The 4898-nt window shown below is 40.3% G+C and overlaps 1 pseudogene; it reads left to right on the top strand.

Moving 5' to 3' along the window:
- The first annotated feature begins 3955 nt into the window (after nt 1–3955).
- On the top strand, nt 3956–4071 carry LOC112479508 (annotated as a pseudogene).
- Nucleotides 4072–4898: the final 827 nt, after the last annotated feature.

Here is a 4898-nt window from a genome sequence, read left to right as displayed (position 1 = left end):
TGATCACATCCAATTTGCGAAATTTTGTTTGCCTCCTTCACTGCTTTGATATAAAAACCAGAACTCTGAATGCGCTATAATTTAAATAATTTGATAATGCTTGCTCTTTCTGGTAATAAATTTTCCCTCTTTTTTAAGTAAAGATAAATATTTTTTAACTATGAAAACTAGGTGAATTTAATTTTAGCAAATTAATTTTCAGCTTTTAAAAATCTGGTAGAAATTTTTGATATAGTTTATATAATCAGCTTTATTGGGGGAAACAGGCCATTTTAATGAATGATTACTTCCACAGACTACATTGATAAGAAAATAAAATTACAAAATGCATGTTACAGTACCCCAAAATGATGGTGCTTAGAAAACTAACGAGTCATGACAGATGACAAATAGACATGAAGTTTTAATCGCATGTAGTTATATCTCACGAATCATCAAGTTTTCTGGTCTTCACACTAAGGGATTTGTTTAGATAAAGCCATTTATGATTTCAGTTGTTTATGATCGTTTTAAAGCATTTATTCTGTGCATCCTGGTCTATTTCCAACATGAAAAACTATATTACACTCTGTTCTGAATAAACTTCACTTTTAGTGGTAAGATATGTTATAATCGTTTTTTCCTGACTAAAAATTCTGTTCTGGTAAAGAGGGCCTGTAAATAATTCAGTTATCTGTACATAGGTTTCTATTAGAATTAAAACTACCTTGAGATAATACTGAGTCTTAAAAACACATTTTACTTTTGTTGTAGACTTCTACTCAAGTGCAGTGGGTTGTCCTTCATATAAAAGATTATTCTAATCCACAGTCAATAGGTCTTTTACTCAAGCTTACTGTGGGATTTTTGCTCCACCAGGAGTGATGATATATATACTTATTGATCTATCTTATTCTTTACCGATGGCCATGGTTAGCACTGACCATGCTTTCTGCTGCCTAGAGATAGAACTCGACAACGTTAATCAGCTCCTATAATATTTAAGGCTGTTCTCAGTAAAGCTGGAAAAAAATTAAGCCTGTGACCTAATAAGTAGAGATAATAGGTCAATTCATCGTAATGGAAGATTTTGGTTACTATTAAAGTATCCACATTATAATCACGATTATAGCCCTGAAGTTCAAAATATTTTACATTACTGCAGTTAATGCAAAAATCCAGATACAGCAAAATGGCCAATCACCACAATTTTAAGTCATGCAGATTACTGTGATGTGAGAACTGAGCTAAACCGTATGCCACTATCAAATATAATGCCACTAGCTAAAAATGTAAAGTGTTCTTTGTTAATTGAATTAACAGAACGCATGCTTGTGAAATTAAGGCATGAAAATAGACACTACTCAAAATCTGGACAACACAAAAGTAATTTCATAACAAGAGCACGGGATGGGTGTCTTACTGGGCATATTATGCTTTTCAAAATGGGCTAAGCCAGTGAATCTCGTGGCTTAGGGCAGTGATCCTGCACTTGAGAACCACCTGAGATCTTTAAAAATCCTGAAGTCCAAGCTCCACCCCCAGAGAAACTAATCGTCCTGAAATGTAGCCCTGAGCATAAGACGTTTTTTAAAAAACTCCCTCAGTGGTTCTGATGGGCAGCCGAGCACTGGGCCCAGGGATTAAGGACTGAGGGAAAAGTCAGATTTGCTTGGGGAAGACACTCCACCAGGGGGCGCACAGCTGCTTCCTTAGAAAAATGAGAGGATGGCACTGCAGGTTTTTTCAGGTCCATCCCATGTTCTAAATGTTATCCTATTTTAAGATAGCCCTTTGTAAAGTAGATACTATTTCAATTGTTTGCAGTGTTTTTAAAATTTTCTGAAATGTACAATACCTTGACTTTCTGATCAAATATGTCAGATTAAATATATACATATATATCCACTTTATCCACAAACCCCACTAAATAATAGTAAAGGAATAAAAAAAAGTATACATTTTTAAAAATTTATTTAATTAGTTTCGAGTATACAGTACATTGGTTAGACGTGTATATAGTTCAGAAAACGATCCCCCCAACTGCACCCTTCCTCCCCTGACCCTCCACCTAGCCAACATATTAATGCTACTGCATTCCCTATGCCGTGCTCCCCATCACCGTGTCCATCCATCAGCTACTAATTTGTACTTTTTTAACCCTTCGCCTCATTCTCCCAGTCCCGTCCTCTAGATAGGGCATTTGACCCTCTTCCTTATCCACTTTGTTTATTCCATTTAATATACTTCTCGTCTCAGATAATATGTTCTTCATTTCAGATTGGTTCCCTTTTGTAATTTTCATTTCCATTTTCATGTTTTTTATCTCTTTGTTGAAGTTCTCACTGAATTTATCGACAGTTCTCAAAAGTTCATTGAACATCTTTATAACCAGTGTTTTGAACTCTGCATCTGTTAGATTACTTGACTCCATTATATCTGGATCTCTGTTCTGTTCTGTCATATGGTTTCTGCTTCTTTGTCTTCCCATTTTGGCTGCCTTTCCGTGTCTGTTTCTATGTACGAAGCAAAGCTCCTAAGTCTCCTGGTCTCATTAGTGTGGATTTGTGAAGTAGGTGTCCAGTGGCACAGTCCTGAGAAGGGTTCAGCTGCAGGCCAAGTTTAGCCCCAGCCTGTCCCCCTCCGGGGCCACCTGTTAAGATTCAGCAAGCAATCTGTGGATTCACAGATGCTGTGCTTATAGTTGCCTCAAAAGGCCACACCAGAAACCGAGGCCAGCTACCTCCAGTGTGAGTCCAGGCGCTGCTCAGCAAGGAGCACCTGACTCGCTGAGGATATGCCTGGATGCGGCTTGGGTGGGGCCGCAACTTGGGGTAGGCGGGGTTTCAGGGGATCCTCTGGGTGGAGCCACCTCTGTTTTCCAGTTTGCTGATGTCACAGCTATGGCAGTCCTGTGTCCGCCACTGGGAGAGGAGAGGGCTCAACAGGGAACAATGGATACCACCGGCACGTCTGTACAGAGCAAGTCTTGCCTCGGCCCTCACTCCGACAGTGTCTCCCTGTAAGTCCCTGGTGCCCCTTAGGCGCAGCACTGGTGCTCAAAGCGAGCAGGTCCGTCACTGCGAAAATCCGTTTATGGACGCGGCCCCTTTAAGAGGCGTCTGCCATCGCCACAACCTCTGTCTCAGCTGCTCAGGACCTGGCAGCTCTGCGTCTTCACCCGTCCTACCTTCTGCCGTTGCGGAGTGCTTTCTTGGATTTCTCCCTAGTTGTAGGGCTTATTCATCTAGATCCCAGGCGATTTTCCTTGCTATTTGCTCCTTGTTTCCGTCACAACTTTGATTTGGTCGCCAGAGGGATGAACAGAGCCTCTATCTACGCCATTTTTCTAGGTCCCCTCGAAAATGTATACATTTATAATAGTGACAAAAAAGGAGAGCAGGCAACAGCGGTCAGGTGGCGACAAAAACATTTTGATGCTTCAGAACCCTGGAAAGCCTCAGAAATTCTGGAGGCACTTTACCTCCGAAGGCCGAGGAGAAATTGGTATCAGAAAGGGAAACTAGCAATCTCTGCCACAATTTCAAACTGAAAATCAAGAAAGAGCATTATGAGTATATTATGAGATAAAGAAGCAAACGGATGAAACTGCTAAGTGTTTAAAATGGTGTTTTGGGGGAAGTGGGAATTGGGGATGAGGAAAGGCAAGTCAGAGGTCTGCTGTTTTAAAAGTCTTGTGTCATTTGACTTCTAAAATTAAAATTGAGTTTATGTATCATTTAGATTTGAAAGAATAACTTTTAAGCTACTTTTGACAGAGGGATGGGGGAAAGGTATGCAAATACTGTAGATGGGAATGTAAAATATTACCCAACAGCCATCTTACCAAATGGCCGCTGGGTGATTTGGATCAAAAAGTTAAATGTGGGATGTGGTTCCATAGTGTAGCGGTTGGCACGTCTGCTTTACACACAGAAGGTCCTGGATTCGTGCCCCAGTGGAGCCATGGTTCATGGTCTACGGCCAGGCCACCCTGAACAAGCCCGATGTCTGATCTCGGAAGCTAAGCAGGGTTGGGCCTGGTTAGTACTTGGATGGGAGACCACCTAGGAAGACCAGGTGCTGTAGGTATAAGTAATGATAATAAAGTTTTTAAAATTTTTTTAAAAAGTTAAATGTGCATTTCCACTCCTTGGAATTTATCTACGGAAGTAGTTGGATAAGAACTGCTTTGATTATAAAAGAGAAAAATTAGAAACTACTTACATGCCCTACACCAGAATCTTGATTTGAACAAGTGATGGCTCATCTGTACAATGGAATTACGTGCATGTATTTTAAATGATGGGTTTTACATCCACCGGACGGTCAAAAATGTAAATCTGAGAATAGCAAGAATTGTTGAGCTTGTGAAACAATGGGGACGTTGATATACTGCTGCTGAGAGCGTACACTGGTACAATGTCTTTGAGAAAAGGCAAAAATTGGCATTATTATGAAAAGTTGAGTATGCACTTCTTTGACCAGCCATTCCTCTCCTAGGGAGTATAAAATGATATAGCTACTTTTGAAGAAACTTACTATAACTTAGTAAAGTGGAATGGAAGGATACATCATATGCAAGCAGGTGACATGTGCAAGAGTGTTCTGGTGACCTAAGGCTGCACCCAACCCAAATGTCCATCAACATGGAATGAAAACATAATGAGTGAAGAACAAAGAACATGAAGGACAGCTATACACAGTCACGTGGAGGGAACTGTGAATCTCACGGATATGACGTTAAACCAATGGAAAGAAAAAAAAGCAAGACGCGAAGGGACAGGATAACCACAGGTACATGAGCTATAGACACAGATAAAGGAATTGAGCGATAAAAAGAGTAAAAGAAAAGCCAGAAGGAAAACCAAGATGGCTTTCCCAGGTTCAAGGTCTATCTTTGTACACCCAAAGGGAAG

Source organism: Pteropus alecto, unplaced genomic scaffold (genome assembly GCF_000325575.1).
Source record: "Pteropus alecto unplaced genomic scaffold, ASM32557v1 scaffold23, whole genome shotgun sequence".
NCBI lineage: Eukaryota > Metazoa > Chordata > Mammalia > Chiroptera > Pteropodidae > Pteropus > Pteropus alecto.
Note: the sequence above shows the minus strand (reverse complement) of the source record. Positions and strands in the feature narration are given on the sequence as shown.